At 39.6% G+C, this 22,690-nt stretch overlaps 1 non-coding gene across 1 annotated transcript; it reads left to right on the top strand.

Moving 5' to 3' along the window:
- Window positions 12,106-12,179, top strand: TRNAV-AAC. The gene has a single exon. It is a non-coding gene; the product is annotated as a tRNA-Val (tRNA).

Below are 22,690 nucleotides of genomic sequence, written 5' to 3' on the forward strand. Positions count from 1 at the left end.
CGGTTGTTTTCAGTCTGTTTTATGCTCTTTGCTCATGCGGTGCCGTAGGAAGTAGTTCGTTGTTTTGTTCTGTTCGGTTCTCTCTCTCTCTCTCTCTCTCTCTCTCTCTCTCTCTCGAGCTATTTGTTGGTGGTGGGTGGTGCTGATCTCTGTTAGTTTCCAACAGCGGGCGGTGGTGACCGAGTTCATATCAGTTATCACATGTGACTGATCTCTCCCGAGTTTGAATTCAGTTATTCTTACCCCCTCCCCTCTCTCTCTCTTCCCCATCTTGGATTGGATCCAATTCCCATTCTTTTTTTCGACCTGTTTAGATCGAAGACTCCCTTCTCCGTCCTCTGTTCAGACGACGGCAATCGGATCTGGATCCTTTCAGCTACCGCCCATCCTGATCACAAAGGTATTGTTCTTTCCCATTCTAGGGTTAGGTTTTTTTGCCCCCTCTTGCATTCTTATCAATTTGTAAATTTAAATGCTGTATTACCTGCCTATTTGTAAATTTAATGATAATGTAGTAGTATTCTTATCAATATTACCTTCCTATTTGTAAATTTAATGATAATGTAGTAGTATTCTTATCAATTTCAAATCTTGGATTATATTGCATTAGAAAGATTCGACATCGATAAGTTTTCTTTTGCGAAGGGCATTAAATGGTTCTTTTTTGTTATTAATCATTAATTTTAGGATTTAGTTTGTATGTGTGAACGAATCTTACTGGATTATTTTGCTAACATCCTTGATTAGGTGTAGGGTTGTATCGATTATGTTTTTCCTCTCTAAAATTTTTGTCTATTCTTTATGTATGTAGATTATCCCTGCATCGGAGGAACAAATATCATGAAGAAGGTTTTTGGACAAACTGTTAGGGATCTGTAAGCATCTTTTACTCACTTTGAAATTGACTTATATTTTATCTGTATCAATCCTATTTTCTTCAAATTTCAGCATTTATACCTCGTCATGTTGTACTTGTAATATCATTTTGCCCCATTTTGGTCGGCCTCATGCAATATCTGTTATTTCGAATTTCAGTATTTTTTTAATTTTTCTTTCTCCTATTTCTTTTCGTTCTTTTTTTTGGAGAAACTCCTTGAACTTGTTCCACGACACCGCCTTCTTCTCCTGCTTGCAGTAGGATTTCCACCACGTCAACGCGTGCCCTGAAAGCTTCAAAGTCGCGAACACAATCTTCTCTTTTGACGAATAGTCATAAAGAGTAAAATACGTCTCCATCCGTTCGATCCAGTCATCAAGCCTCTCGACGTCAACACTCCCATCATAAACAGGAATCTCCACCTTGAAATCAATCTTCAGGTTCTGATAAGAATTCTTACCCCCTTGATGTAATGCAGCCTTAACGACAGGATCTGATTGCTCTGATACCAACTTGATACCAGTCGCCGTGCGAGCACCCTTTGGTCGCGGAATTACCAAAAGGTGGGTTGAGAAGAAGACAACTAAAACACAAGAACAATTCAGTATGACGAAGGAAAATACCTTCTCTAGATTATGAAGAATCAATTATTACAAGTCTCTCCCTCACAATCTCACTAGAATCGAGAATAACCTCTCAATCCTCTCTAAACCCTAACACAATGATTAGAATCTCTCTTAATTACCTCTGATTCTAAGATCTCATAGATGCTCACAATCTAAACCCTAATCCTTTTGATTAGGATCTCACTTAGAACTAAAACCCTTTAGATCTACATCTTGGCCTCTCACCTTTCTGTTTAGAACCCTAAACAGTCCCTATTTATAGGGTTTACAACGTGGTGGCAATCTGGTAAATAACCAGACCAAACCCAAACAGGAAAACACGTAAACAGAATACTTAACCAATCTGGAAAGCTCCGATGAGTCGATTCATGAACAGTTATGAGTCGACTCATGACCTCATATGAGTCGACTCATAACTGATGAGTCGACTGGTCAGAGACGTTTTGCTAACAGGGCTTGATTTCTTGAGTCGACTCAAACATACACATGAGTCGACTCATGAGGCTGAAAACTGAGGCTTCGATTCTTTGATTCTTCGCCTAGCTCCACGCTCCATCCTGTGCTCCGCCGTGTCGTTTCACACCACTATTCTCAAGATATCATGAGAATCTCCTATCCTCAAGCTCTCATGAGGATCGCTTTTTCTGAAGAGCCCGTATCATTACTAGACGATGTTGCGGTCATGAGTACCAGGTAATCATGTCAGTAATCTGGAGAAGGATCAATGATACTGGAAAAAATGGAGTCACGTTTTTAAGATGATGCAATAGCTTGCCATTTTCCATTATGTGGCGTATCTGTAAATGTTTTCTATGTCATGTTTGTGAACATTTTGAGACCTCTAAACTACATAACTTCTGTAAGTTGTTAGTCTGGTGTACATATATTCTGATTAAAACATTACTGCCATGTAGTTGTATAGTTTTGCAACATTACTATCACCATGATAAGTATCAACTTATACTTTCTTTCATTAACTTCCAGGCGTTGAGAGTTCTGGAGTATCTAGTAGCACACGGATCTGAACGAGTAATTGACGAAATCAGGGAACATGCTTACCAGATATCGGTAATATATGATACCTCCCACTATTGTGCTACTTGTTGTCAGCATATTTTATCTAATTTGCAATTGTCATGACTGGAAGTTTATTTGACATTCCAGACTCTAGCAGAATTCCAATACATTGATTCTGGTGGAAGAGACCAGGGAATTCATGTTAGAAAGAAATCCCAGACTCTTGTGGCACTAGTAAATGATAAAGAAAGAGTACAGGAGATCAGACAGAAAGCACAAGCTAATAAGGCATATAGGCAAAGTTTATATACGGGTACAGGGGGTTACGGTGATCATCATGATGATGATCGTTATGGATATAGTATTGATGAGTGGAATGGGTATGGGGATGACGAGAGATACGGCGGGGGTAGGAATTCTGATGGATGGAATGGCAGAGATGTCTATCAGGACGACAATCACAGAGGTCGTGGTAATGATAATAATCAGTATAAGCCAAGAAGTCGCAGCATTGATGGAAGTGATGATGATTGTTATTCATCTCGGTAAAACCTTTTTCCTACAAGCATATAAGATCTTATTTGCTGCATATATTTTCTACGCTAGTGACACTTCATGGTCTAGGACAAATTTTTTGCTGCATGGAGCTATGCCATCTCAAGTAAATCCATATTTTATTAAATATTTTAATTTATCTCACGTGTATGACACAATTCTTCTTAATATTACAGAAGTGGTGGTGACAAAGCTGATAGGTCTCCAGATGAAAGGTAAATCAAGGAACTGGGCTTTTCCAGCTAATAAGAAAGTTCTTAAATTTTCTGGCATAGAGCAGAAGGTATATTATCTCATTTTGATGCCGAATTGAACAAATTTTAGTTGATTTGAAATGTTACTCTTTACAACAAGGAACTTGAAAGTTGGCATATAACTTCACTAATTCAAATCAAAGGATCGCTTCTGTGTATAAGACTTAAAAAAAATTAATTTATAGAAAATAAGAAACCATATTTTCTGTCAATCTCGTTGGAAGAAATTCCAACATGCTATTAGAGTAACTATATTTTCTAGAAAACCAATGTACTATTCTTTCTTTGTTATTCAGATTCTTGATGCAAAAAGCAATGAGCCTTGGGGCCCTCATGGAACAAATCTATCAGAGATTGCACAGGCAACTTGTAACAGGTAACTTTATACTTGTCTACTTCCATTTACTTCCCTCTTATCTTTTCCTTTACAAGATTAGTTTCTCAATACTTACTTGATACGAGTCGTCGTGTGAGCACCATTTGGTCGCGGAATTACCAAAAGATGGGTTGAGAAGAAGACAACTAAAACACAAGAACAATTCAGTATGACGAAGGAAAATACCTTCTCTAGATTATGAAGAATCAATTATTACAAGTCTCTCCCTCACAATCTCACTAGAATCGAGAATAACCTCTCAATCCTCTCTAAACCCTAATACAATGATTAGAATCTCTCTTAATTACCTCTGATTCTAAGATCTCATAGATGCTCACAATCTAAACCCTAATCCTTTTGATTAGGATCTCACTTAGACCTAAAACCCTTTAGATCTACATCTTGGCCGAAAGAATGCTCCATCGCGCGCATGTAGATCAGGAAGGGTTTCCCTGAGACGGGGGCCGCCAGTCTTGGCGGATTCGAGAGAGAAGTTTTGATCTCATTGAACGCTTGTTGACAAGCTTCGTCCCACACAAAGGAAACACCTTTCTTCATCAGCTTGGAGAAGGGTTGGCATTTACCCGAAATATTTATGATGAATTTTCGGATGTAAGCTAAATGTCCTTGTAGTCCTCTCAACTCATTGAAATTCCTGGGCAGTTGAAGCTCTTGAATAGCTCGCACCTTGTCGGGGTCGATGTGAATTCCATTCGTCGTGACGACAAATCCAAGGAACTTGCCACTCGACATGTCTAAGAAGGACTTCGTAGGGTTCATCTTCAGTTGATGAGATCGCATGAGTTCGAACATCGCTCTCAGATCTTGAAGGTGATCGTCTTTGTTGTGACTCTTTACGACCAAGTCATCTACGTAGCATTCGTCTGTCTTTCATAGATGATCTTGAAAAATGGTGCTCTTGGTGCGTTGATAGGTTGCGTTGGCGTTCTTAAGTCCGAAAGGTATAACTGTGTAACTGTATTCCCCATTGGAGTTCTGAAGGAAGTGTGCTTTTCATCTTCGGGATGCATTTTGATTTGATTGTATCCCGAGAATTCGTTCATGAAGGACATCCTTTCGAAGCCGCATGTGTTGTCGATGATGACGTCCGTGATGGGCAGAGGAAACTCGTCACTCGGACATGCAACATTGAGGTATTTGAAGTCGATGTAGATACAGATCTTGTCGTTCTTTTTCAGGACTGGAACAATGTTAGCCACCTAATCAGGGTGCTGTTCCTCTCTGATGAAGCCTGATTCGATCAGCTTTTTTACTTCGGCTTCGATCGCCTCCGTGATTTGTGGACGAAACTGTCTCTGCAGTTGCTTGACTGGCCTAACGTCCGGGTTGATGTTGAGACGATGCATGGCGATCTGAGGATCAAGGCCGGACATATCCTCGTAATTTCATGCGAAGATATCGATATATTCTCGGACGAGAGATATAAGGTCTTCCATTTCCTGAGAAGGCAAACTGTCATTGATGAATATGGGCTTAGGGTTAGCCTCATCCCCCATATTTATCTGGAGGACTTTATCCTCGGTGGCTGGTTCACGTTGTTCAAATCGACCACTCCATTGTGTACTGACATGATGGTCCCATGCTTCATCGTAAAGCGGGATCTGCTTGTCCTCTTGGATTCCGGCGGGGTTGACCATAAACATGTTGACAGTGAGGCCCCTGAACAGGTCTCCAACACTGACATCCGAATCCTACATCGAGGATGTTGATGATGATTCTCTGGAAGGGTCGTCTTCGAACTCTCCCTCGAAATTACAATAAATTTCTGATGAAGAAGAGGTGTAACCCAGCTCTCTTCGAGTTTTGCCGAAGTAGTTGTCGGGCTTTCCTTCGGGAACAAAAGGTCGTGCGGGTGTCCTTTGCCCTTTACCGAAATTCAAGCCCTCTTTGCGGATGAAGTCATAAACCATGCTCTCCATTATACGCTTCATGACTTGCCCGTAGTGCGAGAACTGAGGATCATGCTCGTTACCTTCCGAATCGTCCCTCATGGTGCACGTAGGTTGGTCTATCCTTCTAAAGATAATTTCTTGCGGATAATTACTTCGGGCAGGTATGACAAAGACAGCTTGTGATGACTCGATCATTTCTTGTCGGTGAGGAATGACGAGCACACAGGCAGGTGCAGAGAAGAATCATTGTATAACCCTGAAATTAAGTTGCTAAACTCATTATTGCTAGATTCTGAACCAGACGACGAGTAAGCAAATTCAAGATCTTCATTCAGGGTAAATCCGGCTGCTTTATCAGTGTCGGTTACAACAATGCCTTTGTAGCCGATTACAATGGGTTCAATGTCGTTGAGACAAGACCATCGTTGCTCTTAGGCTCACTGTCGGCCTCGTTGCCGCTACCGGGTTCCTCAATCGGAGATTTGTCATTCGATTCAGAGTCCTGGTAGAGTAAAGAATCGGTGAAGTAGTTCTCAACCCCATTAAAGGGCTGTTTATCAGCAACCACAATTTTTTCTTGCTCATGGTCGTTTACGTACTTCAAACACTGATGTAGTGTGGACGGGACTATCCGGTTGCCATGGATTCATAGTCGACCCAATAACATGTTGTAGGAAGGTTCTGCGTCGATAACGTAGCAGGTCACTCCCGTCCTCATGTCACCCAGCTGGTATTTGAGGCGAATCTTCCCAAGCGGTCGGGTTTCAATAGCATTGAAACCGAATATAATAGTAGTGGTTGTGGATAGCCACCTTTAGGGAATCCCCAAGTGTTTGATGAGTTTCAGGGGGACAATACTTAGTGCAGAACCGGGATCGACTTGAATCCTATCCACCTTTGAAGAACCGACGTATCCTGTAAAGTATAGGGATCAGTCTTGAGATGTACTCTTGATGAGCATGTCATCAGGAGTGAAAGTGATGCAAAGAATCTGCTGTTTAGATGCTTGACAGCATTGTGAACATCTCATTTTCGCGTCTCCCTCCGGAATAGGTGAGAAATGTATGACAAAAGCTTCTGAGTTTGTCAATGCTTCTCGTAGAGCTTCCCGGTTAGACTTGGATAACCGCAGGAGCTCATACAAGGTGATCCTTGCCGGGATATTTTTCAGTTGTGCGAGTAGGTCGAACCGAAAGGGTTGACCGCTCGGACTTGGCTTGTTGGGATTCGGCTGGATTGTTGGTGACGGCCTCACCCGTTGTCTTGTTGGACTCTCCGCCATTGGAGGGTAGTTCTTAGTAAAGTCCTTCACTGTTCTGATGATCAATACATCCACCTCGTTGTTGGAGTCGGTGAGGGTTGCCATCTCCACCTTGTCATCGTCTGGAATAGCCGAAATGACATTACAGAGCTTAGCATTGCCCTTAGACTTCTTGGAAGTCCACTGCTCATCTTTGAGGAGATCAGGGTGAACCCACATCACTTGTACTGATGGCAAAGTTTGTGGTACCAAGCCTTTCTCTCGTTGATTGTGAGGATCGACATTGATGATTTTCAACTCTTCTTTCGGGATGGGTATGACTCCTACCGGAGCGTGGATCTCAGGGAGGTCTGTCTCGAACTTGAGAGTGACCATGTTCGCGGTCACTTTCTTCTGCACTTTCTCCTTTGTCAGGACTTTAGCGTCGTAAAGAGCTTGGAGCTTGTCCTTAAGGATATAGCACTTGGAAGTGGGATGACCAACAAATCTGTGGTATGCACAGTAATACGGATCGTCCATCTTGTTGACGTCCTCAGGCTTTGTGATATCTGGAAGCCTGATCCTGTTGCTCTGGAGAAGTGTGTCGAAGGTGGCGACGACTTGGTCTTCCTTGAAGTCATAGTGCCTTGGGTTGTTGTTCAAAAGACTTGATCTTCTGGCGTTGAGCCGTCATGGGGGTTGGATTAGCATCAACAGCCATGATCTCCTTCCCTTTTGATCAAGGGTTTCTAGAGGTGTTTGGTTCCGAAGCTCCTTTCTTAGGCAGAGGCTCTTCAGCTTCCAGTCTTTTGATCATGTTTTCTACCTGCTCGCCCTGACAAACAAGCTCCTTCCAGGTCCGGGTTTTCACCGCGCCGACCTTGGACAGAATGTTGATTGAGAGGTTGTTGCGACACATCTCAATTAAGGTGCTTTGAGAGACCTGGTCTCGGTACTAGAGTGACTGATTCCTGAATTTCTTGACAAAATCGTTGACTGATTCCGTCTTCTACTTGTCAGCAAGTAGGGTGGCTATTGATACTTCCATGTCATCTTCGAAGAAACAGGCCAAGAAAAGTCTTTCTACATCGGCCCATGTTGTGATAGAGCCTGGTTCCAGCTTGCGGAACCATTCAAAGGCTACTCCTTTTAGGGTACCGATGAACAGTCGTGTGAGGATGAGGTCGTTCCTTGTGAGGAATCCCGTTTGAGATAGAAAGTAGTAGATGTGCTGTGATGGAGATCCCTTGCCATCAAACTGGACCAAGCTCATGGGTTTGAACTTTGCTGGGTAGGGGACCATGTCTCATTCGACTGGATATGGTCTGACCACCCTCAGCTCGTTCATGCTCTTCTAAATCTTTAGGGCGTAGAGCTGATTCTGGAATTCATCGAGTATTTTGTCTCGGGGAGTGCTGCCAGTATGCGACACTCTTCCAGAAGACCTAGATGAATGATCTGAAAATGGTCCGGGACTTATCCTCCCTCTCAGAAGTGAGGAGTAGGCTCCCGCTTTTTGTTCTTTGAGAACCTTCGTCGATTTCGCGAAGTCCTCTTCTCCTTATTCTTGTGCAAAAGTTGTTCCATCATCTTCCTCAGAGAGTTAATGGTTGTCTGTTGCTCTTCAAATCTTTTAGCAAGGTCCTCAGAGGCCTCCGCCACGTGCACCTTTGCGTGCTTGCTGTAAATCGAACTTGATGTCTGAGGCGTTGTCGTTGCTGAGCATGCCTCGTCATCATTGTCGTAGATAGGCAATAAGCTGGAATAATCGTATGGGATGGCAGCCCGTCTGAGCGCGGGTGTGTAGGTAGACACCGTCACGCTCAATGGGGAGGTGTTTAAACCTCGGAGAATATTCCGGATCGGATGAATCCGAATATCTGGATTTCCCTTTCCACGTCATGCTGACCGTGGCGATGGGGAGCTCTAAATCATCAGCGACTCGTCTCTTCTGACGATTGCGTCTTCGGCGAGGAGGCCTTGATTGCGAAGGCTGCTGAGAAAGCCTCTCGAACACCGATGGTTTCGGCGTGTCGGAATATTGGCAATCAGCAAGTACTGATTAGATGAGCCTTTCACAATGACACTGAGGATTCGCCTCGTGAATAGAGCGTTTGCGAGTCAGATGTTCTCTGAGGTCCCTTGTAGGTTGATGGTGACAACCCCTAGTGTCGAAAGAATCCAACATGCAATCATGCGGAGAAGGTTCACCCTAACCAGATTTAAACGATTTAAAACCTTAAACAAAGACTAACTTGATCAAAAACATAGAATTATCTTAGTTCAATTTAAAATTTACATCTTTATCAATTAATCTCTTCAATTAATTATATATAAACAACATGATGATTAAAAAATGAAAGGATCTACACATGCAGAGATAGTAATTCGTTTTAAACTTGATTACAGAACCTAGATATCACAAACCTAGATTTTTGCATGATTAGGTTACAAGAAAACTCATTTAATTAATAAACTAGGGTTTGCACATGGGTAAATCTTAATTTACAAATTAAAAACGAAATTAATAATTATCCTAATGTCCATGATCATGTTTCTAATATAAACAGCAAGGAAAACATGAGATCTAACATGGGTTACAGATCTATTATCAAAAACCTATCTTTTATCACATCAAAATAAGAAATAAGCATGTAGATCTTTGATTTAACACTTTAAAACATTAGATTACTAAGGGTGCATATTTGGATGAAGATGATCTTGCCTTAAGTGTTGCTGGAGTCCTCTACCGCGTGTGTGCAAGATCCTTCTTCAACCACGATGCTAAAACTCCGCCTTCCTCTCAACAAAAGCCTCAAAACTCTCTCAAAATTCACAAACTAGGGTTTAGGGTTTGAGGAGGAAGGTGGCTGCTGTTCTCACGAATTTTATCTCTGAAATTAGGGTTTAAACATGTATTTATAAACATATAACAACCTGGGTTCAGATATAAACCAAATCCAACCTAAAATCTAAAAGAAAAACTGGAAACAGCCCCAATAGTCGACTACTACTCAGAGTAATTGACTACTAATTTATACTCTCCTGTTTCAAAATGATCAAAAAATATTAAATTCGGTTGGAGAGAAATAAATGTGGCATGAATTTTTTTTAAAATAATGAGGGATACATAGGTTTTTTTACTAGGTCAAACATCATGGCTTCCGAGCGAAAAAAAATGTAAAAACAACTTTGCTGCTCTTATCTTATTTTTGGTTGCTTATTAACTAAAATGAGCCTGTCAAACAGGTCAGGTCAAAGTGACTTATAAACTATTTTGATCACTTTCCAAACATGCTATAAACTTGTTGAAAAGGTTATGATGAGAGTTGGTTAATCGGTACAATAAATTAGACATTTGATTTACTCATCCCTTACAAGTCACTAACTCACTTTAATTCTACAATATATAGGGTGCTTTCTGATTGCCGTGGTTTACATGATATGTGAAGGTCATGATAAGAGTCGTTTAAAATGTGTCATATTCTAGGTTTGGATCACAAGACATGACGATGACACTATAGTATTTAAGCATATCTCTGATCAATCTTTGTATTTAATGTTGTAGATTCAAGCTACTCGATCATCTGTCAAATATGAACTCTCGTGCGGAATTTGTCCTACCATATCTTGTGTTGAGCAACGGAAAGAAAAAAACACATCAAATTAAAAATTAGAAGAAAAGGAGAACACCGAGTTTTAATGAGGTTCGGCAACTTGCCTACGTCCTCGGGAGCCACACAAATAATTTTTTTAATATAAAGAAAATTACAAGCTTGAAAAGAGAATATCTCAAACTTGAGATCTCTTAAAAGAGAAGCAACAGAAAACTATTTGTTCTTCTTACAAAGGCGTGAGTTTTTCCAACTGGAAAAACTCCTCTCTTCTCGATAAAACCCTACAGGAGCACTTGGGAATCAACGAGATTTTCCTCTTAAATCTCGTTCCTCAACATCGCTGGAGAAAACACTCTCAAAAACCGCCGCCAAGCTCTCAAAATCGCCTCTGAGATTCTTCTCACAAACTTCTCGTGCACAAGGTTCCCTTTTATAGGGGAACCCTAGGACATGCTGTCGTGAGCTGTCCCGATCTCGCCTGTGAAGAGACGCGCGCTCAAGCTCGCCTGCACTCGATAGATCTTTGAGCTTGCCCGCAGCCAAATTTCTCCTGAAGCCCTCTTGAGCTCGCCTGCAGCTTGCCTCGCCTAAAACCCTCTCGAGTTCGCCTGCAGCCAGCCTCGCTTGAAGCCCTCTTTGAGCTCGCCTGCAATCAACCGTGACCTCGCCTGCGTTCGACTTGCCTGGATCTCTCCGGCCACGAGCTCGCCTCGCCTGAAGGTCGCCGATGTTTGGATCTACACCTTATTTTCCAACATTTAAGTACTTAACGATCTTATTATTTATTCAAAGTTTCAACAGTTTAGGATAACGTCGATTAGAAGAGGCACATGAAGAAGGCTGAAATGAAAATTGAGCAATTTAAGTGATATCAAGTCCTAATTAAGTTGTGATCATTTTGAATTATGGGTGCACACAGTGTAGATATGACTCAGATATAATACTTATCATATCCGTATCTACTTAACAAATTCAAATACTGATACAAACACGGATATCCCTTAGTAATAATAATTTGCATTTGTATCCGCTAAAAACAGATATATATTTAGATATATACACAAATATACATGTAGATATAAAATGAATATAAGAAAAGCGTATAATATTAAAAGACATAGTTAAATTAATGCAAGTGAATATTTGTTACATGTGAAAAGCTAATATTAGATCTCTTGATCATCAAAATTAAGCTCAAATCTATTAACCTAAGGACTAAAACAATTGCAGTAGTATGCCCGATATTATGGATACCAATCTGAATATTTCTCTACATATTTTATTTTATATATATATATATATATATATATATATATATATATATATCTTATAATTGGCTATTTATGGTTTATTTTTAAACTATTTTTGCTTAATATTTCTGATCCTTTTTAAAACACGACGGGTTCACCCCAAAATTAGTGTGTTTAGGTTTAAGAACGTGTAAATCAAGTTCAACGGAGCGGATCGTAAAAAAATATTAGGGAATTATGTGATTTTAGGCCGCGTCCTTAGGTGGGAGCCTAGGGTGTCACCTTAGATTCACTTTATAAATCATATATGTATCTTAACTATCTGAGCAGATATATCGTTACATAAAGAATATTAAGGTTCTTGTGCACTCAAGCAAAGTGGTTTCGTGGTGTAGTTGGTTATCACGTCAGTCTAACACACTGAAGGTCTCCGGTTCGAGTCCGGGCGAAGCCATTATCTAGAATTGTTTTTGGATTGTCCTTTTTTTGTTGTCAGTTTGAGGGATAGAATAGTATTTTTTACAACAAACAAAATGCGCTTTTGGTGTAAATGGTTATCGCGCCCTATTAACTAGGGGTGGGCAAAAACCGAAAAAAACCGGTTCAACCGAAAAAACCGTCCGAAAAAGTGGGCCGGTTAACCGAATCGGATTAAATGGATGAGAAGAAGACTCTAAACCGCCCGAACCGAATTAAATCAGTTTGGATCCGGTTTGAACCCCTGAACCGCCCGAAAAAAAACCGAACCGAATTTTCTAATTCGTTCTTTGTCGGATATTCATATTGCTCAAAATGGGAAGGACTTCATCGTTCGGAATTCGGTCAAAATGGAAAGGACTTTTGGTTCGGACGAAGTCAGATGGAGTAGCTTTCTTATTAGTGAGTCATCACTTGAACATTAAGCTATATAATTGCTCGGTAATTTGATTTTTATGTTTTTATATTGTATAATTCCTTTTTCATTGGGCCTGCTAGCGTATGTGCCCACATTAAAATCGGTGAAACCTCATATAAGCTTTCAAATTCTACTAGAGGCATGTTAAGTTGTTTTCCAAGAAATGAAAGATAACCTTTTGATTATAGTTAATTAATATTTGAATGTTACGTAACCATATGTACTTGTTGATATGGTTTGCGCTCATTTCACTGATTTCGGTTTTTTGTTAGCTGTGGCAATGGTGTTATTTCAAACAAGCTCCACATTTCATTATTTGAGGGAAAAAGTTAAGTAGACAAAATGGACAAATAATGATACTTCATCAGAAATTAATAAGCAATGATATCAGGTGTAGGCAGATTTTTGTGAAATAGTATTAATTCGGTCCAAAACCGAAACCGATCCGAACCGATCCGAACCGATCCGAATTTCGGTTGGGCCGAATATTCGGATGAAGGGGAAAAAATCTGGATCTGGATGAGAGTTTTGAGAATTCGAAAAATTTGGATTGGATGCGAATTGAGCTTAAAACCGATCCGAACCGAATATGCCCAGCCCTACTATTAACACTTGGCGGTCTCCAGTTCAAGTCTGAGCATTGTGAGAGTGAAAGTGCACTAATATTGAGTAAATAGAGTGCATGCATGTCAAAGTACAGTAATCATCTAAGCAAAAGGGGAATCAAATAAGAAAATTCTCTCATAAATTTGGATGATTCTTTCATATATTTAACCATGCTGATCATAAATATTTATTGGTTATATAACTACAGAAAAGAAGAGAATAATAAATGCATAAACATTAGAAGATGACAAATCCACAAAAATTAATGGTGCATCGTGTTATATCTTATGTGGGCTTGCTGTGAGTTTACACGAGGTTTAGAGTCTGATCCCATCTCGCGCATCATAAGTAGAAGATCAATTTCTCTCTTTTTTTTTGCTAATTTTTCTTAGTGTGTGATATGTATATAAAATCTAATCAATTCAGTATGTATTTTAACTTTTTATGTTTTAAATGACGGTTAGCAGTATGTATTTTATTCCGATGTCGGATGAGAAAGTTACAATCAAAATACTGAAAAGAAAATTCCAGAATCTGTGAGTTTACAGTGTAGTCGACTACTATGCCTTGTAGTTGACTACTAAGCAATTTTCTGACTTCATAGAGTCTGTTTAGACTTAGTGTAGTCGACTACTATGACTTGTAGTCGACTGCAGATACAGTTTTTTTAGATTTTATGTTTTGAATAAGTGACTGTTTATAGCCGTTTTGTGGACGTTAATTGGGTTTAAAATTATGTCATTTCAGAGGCTATATAAAAAGGTTTAAACATCAGAAAACAAGCACCAAGTTTTGCACTTGTAAGATTCACATATTGTGCAAATTAACTCTCTAAACTTTCAGTTTTTCGATCTGTTTTTCCATAAAAGAGAGTTTCTGATATTGCCTTTATTCCTATCATTATTAGAGCTTGTTTAGGCAATATTCAGAGAGTTAAAAAGATTGATAAGCCACTGTTACACGTTCGCATCCACATCAAGGCTTATAGGATTGGAATTGTACATTGCTTCAAAAGGTTCTCTCGGTTTATGAGAGGGGTTGATCTCTTGGTCTAGAGATCGGTGTGACGATTGGCATAGTCTTGTCAATTGGGTTGTAATTTATATGGTCTTGCAAATTGGTCAGGTTTGCTTTTTGATTTTGTAAGGTTTCAAAATCATAGTGGAAATCTCAAGCGGGATTTGCTTGGGGACTGGATGTACACCGAGGAGGTGGAACCAATATACATGCTTGTGTTTGTGATGTTCATTTTCTGAGATTGTCATTCTTTCTTTGCAATTTATAATCTACTTTGCAAACTCACCCTCTAGTGTTTAAGCGTAAAGATTACGCAGATTTTTATTAGAACGCACTCTATTCTTAAGGGTTAGGATCCTACACTTGGTATTGTGTATCAAATCATATCCTACAAACCATTCAAATACGCGAGTTGAAACAAATTCCAAAACCAAAATGAGATCTTGATCTTTAACCTTAACGATCTAGGTGAAGATATCATCTCACGAAAATGAAAATGAAACTTAATTTCTTTCTAAATCATTTTTATGCAAGAGGGAGTAGAATGGTGCCATTTCTTCTGACATTGTATTCTTTTAGGTAATGGATATAAAGTTCTATGTATTTGATATTTTCTAACATATGAAACCAACTGAAAGTATAAAATTTCACAACATAAAAATTCAGTACTTCTTTAAGACCCATAAATTCAAGAACTACATGCTCAATTAAAATTTAAAAATTAATAATGGAGCATAAAAGAAACTCATTAAAATTATGTTATGGAAGTTTGAACCCAACTGAAGTAATTTCACGTCATAAAAGTCGAGTACTTCTTTAGGAACCATAATTTCAAAAACTACTTGTTGAACTCAAACAGAATAAAATAATAATAATCATAATAGAGCATGAAATATGGTTGTTGAGAAGTTGTGAACCCTCCTCCCAAAAACATGGAGCATGCCTCCATGTTTCAAGGGGAGACATTCCCCGAAATATGGAGCATGTTTCGGGGATGTTGTCTCTGTTTTCTCCCTATAAATAGAGTGGAGGAGAAAAAGAGATTTGTGGTGTGGAGGAAAAGAGAGTGAGTGAGAAGTAAAAAAAAGAGAGAACTTGTGAGTTGTACAAGTTTGGTATTCTCCTCATAGTGAACCCCCCCCCTCCCGTGGACGTAGGCAAGTTTGCCGAACCGCGTAAATCTTGTGTCTTAACTGTGAGTTGGTTTTTTACTTGTAGGTTCGCTCGACAAGTCAGTTCTAGAACTGATGAGAGGAAGATTGTATACCTCACTTTATTAAGATATTTCACTTTCTGTTCTTGTTTTCTTTGTGAAACACGAATATAGAGGTTGACTTGAGCTTTTATGACAACAAAAGTCATGGCTCTCTCTCGGATGATATCGCTTCCGCGATGTGATGGCATGACTCTGCGCCCAATAATTAGTACCAGAGCTGTTATTCAGATTGGGAGGTGGTGCTCGGCAATTTTCTGAGAGAAGAGAATTTATTAATATAAGCGGATGATGATGCCAACTAGCAAAACAGTTAAAGTTAGAAAGTACGAGATCGAAAAGTTTAATGGGAAAAATGATTTTTCCTATTAGAGGATGCAGATAAAAAACTCGTTGATTTCGCAAAAATTGCATAAGGCTTTGGCTGGAAAAGAGAAGAAGCATAAGGATATGTCTGATGAGGATTGGGAGGAGCTGGATTTGGAAGCACGGGCGTCGATTATCCTTTGCATTGAAAGAGATGTAGCTTTCTTGATAGATGGAAAGGAAACGGCTGCGGGCGTGTGGTCGAAGTTAGAAAGCACCTTCATGACGAAGAGTCTCACGAACCAGATCTATTTAAAATCTAAATTGTATACTTACAAGATAGAGAAGGGCTCATCAATCCGGGAATACATCAACAAGTTTGATAGGATCATATCAGACTTAAAGGACATATACATGACAGCTAAAGATAAGGATCAGGCGCTTCTACTACTTCTATCTCTGCCGAAGTCTTATGAGAACCTAGTGCAAACATTGATGCTTATGAGAGATAATTTGATGATTGATGAGACTAGAACGACGCTTCTAGCGGATGACCTTCGGAAGATTGTAACCAGTGACATGACTACTGGTGGTAGTAAAGAACAAGCACAGGGATTGTTTGCTAGAGGAAGGGGCAATGAGCGAGGAAAAGGCAAGGGATAAAAGTTTAGATCTAAATCAAGACCTCTTGCGGGAAGATCGTATTTCAAATACAGTAAAGTTGGGCATTTTAAGATCGACTGTCCAAATAAGAGAATAGGAGGGAAGAAGAACAACAACAAGACTGAGAGGAGAGAAGGCAAGGAAGAAGCGAGCTATGTTTCAGAGAAAGAGGGCGAGAAGGAATGCTATATCGTCACAGGTGATGATGATATCTCCGGGAAGTGAATTCTTGATTCAGGTTGCTCTTACCACATGTGCCCAAATAGAAAGTGGTTTACTACCTACAGAAGTATTGATGGTGGAACCTTATTGATGAGGAACAACCATGCTTGTAAAACTATGGGGCTAGGTAATATCAAGATCAAGATGCATGATGGAGTGGTCCGAACCTTGACGGATGTGAGGCACGTTCCCGACTTGTGGAAGAATTTTATCTCAGTTGGTGCATTGAACTCCGGTGGTTGCATGATTGTTACAGAGAACGGAGTGAAGAAGGTTGTTTGCGATTCCCTGGTAGTGATGAAAGGTGTTCATCACGGTAATTTATACACTCTCTCAGGTACGATGGTGACGTGAGATGCAGCGGTTAGAACTGAAGGTAGTGGTGGAGACCCATGTGATCACACACGGTTATGGCATAGACGGCTTGGGCACATATCAGAGAAGGCTCTGGATTTGCTTGGTAAGGAGGGTTTGCTGAAGAATCCGAAGAAACCTTGCATGGATTTTTACAAGGATTGTGTGTACGGGAATGCGCACAGGGTCCAATTCTTGAAAAACAATCACAAGAGCAAATGTATATTAGACTATGTGCACACAGATATGTAGGGTCCAGCTCAGACAACTTCCAATGGTGGTTTTAGGTATTTTATCTCGTTCATAGATGATCATTCGATGTATGCTTAGATTTATTTTCTTAAGCATAAGAATAAGGTATTCGAGACATTTAAGAAGTGGAAGGCGATTGTTGAAAACAGGATAGGAAAGAAATTAAAGACACTAAGATCTGACAACGGTACAGAATATACAGATGATATTTTCAAAGAGTTCTATGATCAGGAAGGTATTGCTAGACACTGGACAGTCAGATCTATACCATAGCAAAATGGGGTCGCGGAGAGGCTGAACTGAACATTGCGGGAGAAAACAATAAGTATGCGATCTTATACTGGATTGGGTAAGGAATGGTGGGAAGAAGCGGTAACTACAGCTTATTATATTATGAATCGTTTTCCATATTCTACATTGGATGGTGATACACCCTATAGGGTGTGGTCAGGGAGAACATTCAGATTATGAGAGGCTCCAAATTTTTGGGTGTACTGTTTATTATTACGTCAATGAGGGAAAGCTTGACGCGAGGGTCAAGAAGGCTATATTCTTGGGATATGTAAAGGGTGTAAAAGGTTACCGTCTTTGGTGTACAGAAGATTCAAAGTTCATGATCAGAAGAGATGTTACATTTAATAAGAAATCTATGATTGCTAAGGCGCCCAAGGATGATGGTGTTGGGACTGTTGGGACTTTAAAGTCCCAGATTATTAAGATAAAACCTAAAGACTAACCAGGTTCTAGTCATGTTCAAGTGGAAAATCGGGTAGATGATGAGCTTGAGCAGGAGGAAGTTCAGCAGAAGAATACACAAGCACTACAACAATAGTATCTCGAGGATAGTTTAGCTTCCACTAGGCCAAGGCGAGCATACAAGCAGGTACTGAAGCTGAGGGCTGATCAACCCCTGAAGCATTATGAGCAGGTTAATTTGGTAGAATACGCACTCTCGGTGGAGGATAATGAGCCGATCACCTTCAAAGAAGCTATTCGGGATAAGAATAGTGAGAGTTGGTTGGCTACGATGGAGGAGGAGATGGAATCTCTTCGAAAAAACCAAACATGAGAGGTGGTCCCATTGCCTGTAGGAAGAAAAGCTATTGATTGTAAGTGGGTGTATAAGAGAAAGGAAGATCCTTCAGAGTTCGGTGGTATAAGGTATAAAGCGAGGCTAGTGGCTAAAAGGGTTTGCACAAAGAGAGAGTGTGGATTACAATGAGATATTTTCTCCAGTGGTGAAACACACTTCTATTCGGGTGCTATTGGGTATTGTTACTCATGGTGATCTTAAGCTAGAACAACTCGATGTAAAGACAGCCTTCTTGCACGGAGACTTGGATGAAGAGATCTATATGCACCAACCTGAGGGATACAAGGTTGAGGACAAGGAGAATCATGTGTGTCGCTTGAGGATGTCACTCTATGGACTGAAGCAATCTCCTCGGTAATGGTACAAGCGATTTGACTCCTTCATGCTGAAGCATGGATTTTCCCAAAGCGATTACGATTATTGTGTTTACATTCGGAAGTTTCGTGGAGATGATTATATCTATCTTTTTTTGTATGTGGATGACATGCTTATTGCTTTGAAGAGTAGAGTGGAGATAGATAGACTGAAATCTCAACTTGGTAAAGAGATCTAGATGAAGGACATGAGCGCTGCTAGGAAAATACTGGGTATGGAGATTAGAAGAGAACAGACAAATAGGCGATTGTTCTTGAGTCAGAAGGACTATATAGAGCGGGTGATCGTGAGGTTTGGGATGTAAAATGCAAAGTCGATGATGACTCCATTTACTCCATATTTTAGGCTTTCAGGTAAACAATCTCCCACTATAGCGGAAGAGAAGATGCACATGGAGCGTGTTCCCTATGCTAGTGTAGTTGGCAGCTTAATGTACACAATGATATGTACACGCTCAGATATTTCACAGGCAGTCAGTGTGGTCAGCAGATTTATAGTGAATCCGGGAAAGACGCACTGGAAAGTAGTAAAGTGGGTCCTAAGGTACTTAAAGGGTACTGTTGATACGGGTCTGTGTTTTGGTGGAGATACATGTCAGATTGATGGGTTTGTGAACTCAGATTATGCGGATGATCTAGATAGACGGTGATCTACTACTGGTTATGTATGCAGGATACATAAGGTTCTAGTTAGTTGGCGATATATGTTACAGGCTACAGTGACACTTTCTACTACAGAGGTCGAGTACATGGCCATGGCGGAGGGAGTGAAGGAAGCATTGTGGTTGTGGGATCTTCTAGACGATTTGGTGATTGAGCAGAAGAGCGTGAACTTGTGGTGAGACAGCCAGAGTGCGATTCACTTGGCGAAGAATCAAGTTCATCATGCTCGTACCAAGCATATCGATCTCAGGTACCATTTTGTGCTAGATGTCATAAAGGAAGACGATATTTTTCTCATGAAGGTGCACACAAATGAGAACTCAGCTGACATGTTGACCAAGGTGGTGACAGGTAACAAGCTTCAGTATTGCTTAGACTTGCTTAATATCAGTCCATGTTGATTTGCCAAAGAGGGCATTATGGCCCTTCGAAGCGGTGATGGGGGTGAGGTGGAGATTATGTTGGTGAATAATTACAGAACTACAGTTAGCTTAATCCCAGTGGAGGGTACGTAGGCAGTCGCGGTATAGTGGCAAAGCTGGTTTGGCCTGGTTTTGGCCTGGTTTGGGGTTTCAGATCTCTCTGGTGATGTTCGTGGTGTTCTTCCGGTGTTCGTTCAAAATTTAAGATTTATCAAATGATGTGCGGGATGGAGAATTGTGAACCCTCCTCCCCAAAACATGGAGCATGTCTTCATGTTTCAAGGGGGGACATCCCTCGAAACATGGAGCATGTTTCGGGGGATGTTGTCTCTCCTTTCTCCCTATAAATAGAGTGGACGATGAAGAGAGATTTGTGGTGTGGAGGAAAAGAGAGTGAGTGAGAAGTAAAAGAAAAGAGAGAACTTGTGAGTTATACAAGTTTGATATTCTCCTCATAGTGAAACCCCCTCCCGTGGACGTAGGCAAGTTTGTCGAACCACGTAAATCTCGTGTCTTAACTGTGAGTTGGTTTTTTACTTGTAGGTTCCCTCGATAAGTCAGTCCTGGAACTGATGAGAGGAATAGTGTATACCTCACTTTATTGAGATATTTCACTTTCTGTTCTTGTTTCCTTTGTGAAACAGGAATGTAGAGGTTGACTTAAGCTTTTGTGACAACAAAAGCCAGAGTGCTCTCTCTCGGGTGATATCGCTTCCGCGGCATGAGGACGTAACTCTGCGCCCAACAAAAATATTTGTGAATCATGTGTTATGTAATTACTTTTCTGCTACATGTTTAAACCAATAAGTTTATACACTGTAGGAATTCACCTTTCGAACACATAAAATTCTGTTTAGGATGATTTAATCTGCATTCTTTATTTTAAGCATTGGATGGGAATTGGAGTCATACAGCAAACCCATAATTTTTGTAGTTACTAGCTCTACCCATAATGATAATTACTCTCGACCAAAACATAAACCTTAAGTTCAATAGTATTAATGCATAAAATAAAATTGCTTAAATGTGATGCATTTCGATACTTTCCTTATAAGCATTTATAATGACTGAAATACTTTGTTTTTTTTTTTTTTTTTTTTTTTTTTTTTTTTTTTTTTGTTCACCATTTTTCCACAAGAAAACCCAATATTTTGTGAGGTTTTGATTTGGCAATGTTGCTAAAATGGTACGTAATCACATATGAAAACGCGTTACTAGCTCTACCCATTAAAATTCTTTTAAAATTCAATCACAGCCCTTGAATAATTTAACCTAATCTATGGAGCGATATGAAAACGCGTTACAAAGCTATGGGTAAAATAGCTTACGTTGTTTTGTTTCTGCGCTATTTTCTAGCGCTACGTAGCGGCAGGATGGCGCTACATTACACTATGTACTACATTGCGGTACGGAACGTGCGCTATCTTCTACACTGCTTTATTCAATCCATAATGTACAGGAATTAGTATTTAATTTGATAAACTAGTGGAGTGTTGTAAAGCCACAATTGAACCTAAGCAGCTAATTCTCTTGGAAGGAAATCAATGTGACTCAACGACTAGTTACAACTCTACATAATACTTGTAAAGAGGAGTAACTATGTGGGTGTATGACTCTTATTATCATTTTAGAAAGGACAAATTTTTTAGTCATTGGGTCATAAGTTCTTCAAAAAAAAAATTGCATGAAGTTATGTGGTTGCACTTGCAGCAATCTGAAGAAATATCCAATTGTTATAAACTATTTTATTACTAAATTTACCTTTCAGTTTACTCCAGGTTTCAATCTTACCTCTTCAATCTCCTCTCCTCCAGGAAAGATCCTTGCCCGAGTTTGATAAATCTTGACATCACCATCATTACCATTTTTAGCTCAAAAAGCAAGATACATTCGCAATTTAAGCTGGGTGAACTCCACCAATTTGAGATTAGTCTCCTACAGGAATCAACAAATGTGAACAGGAAATTAGAGAAGATAGAAATGGACATGCTTCCAGACTTTAAGTAAAATAGTGAAAACAACAATAATAAAAATAGAAGTGACAGAAACGATAATGATAAATCTAAGAGAGAGCAGTACAAATAGCATGAATAGTTGTGATAATAGATGAAGTAGCAAAAGTGTTTTGTACAATTGAAAGAATAATTAAGACAATAATAACGGTAAAGCATGGGATGCTTATGGCAGCTAGATCTAACGCCCGCCTCTTTTTTCTTCTTTTTTGCAGTTTAATTATTATTTAAGAAGGATGATTCTCCCAAAATGGGACGGGAAGATTACAGAAGCATAAGAGGTAGAAGACCAAGAAGTTGATATATAAATATTAGGTAATTAAAGAAAACTATAGTAAAAAATTAAAGGTAAATTTCCATTTCACAAGTATTGGCAAGGACCGAAGTCTACTTCGACCATTGATGGTTGAGGAGATATGAAAATGTTTTTCAAAGACCTAAAATTCTAAGCCTAGGTATTTTTATCAAATTTGAAATTGAAATAAGCTTTAACTCTATCCATTTAAGCCCAATTCATTTTCTTCGTGTGTGAGCTGCATGCACGTTTTATGCGGTACAAATAGAGAGAGAAAAGTGTGGGGGTAAAAGCTTAAAGCCCTTCAATTTTTTTTCAAAATTATGACTCGTCATGGGGCCATACTTCTCTCTCTTATAGTGTGGGAGTAGTTTAGAAAAGTGCAATGTAGTTAGCATTATTCTTAAATTAATGAACAGCCTACAAGTCTGAACCTGCATGTTGTGTCCAGCACTTCGTCAATTCCGTGTCTAAATAAGAAGCAAAATCATGGGTATGTGGAAGTTTACAATTGCCTTCTGCCTAGCTCTAACTAGTTTTATTATGTTCTAATTGCTCAATTTTTACATTACAATCCT

This window comes from Asparagus officinalis, chromosome 1 (assembly GCF_001876935.1).
Source record: "Asparagus officinalis chromosome 1, Aspof.V1, whole genome shotgun sequence".
In the NCBI taxonomy this organism is placed as follows: Eukaryota; Viridiplantae; Streptophyta; class Magnoliopsida; order Asparagales; family Asparagaceae; genus Asparagus; species Asparagus officinalis.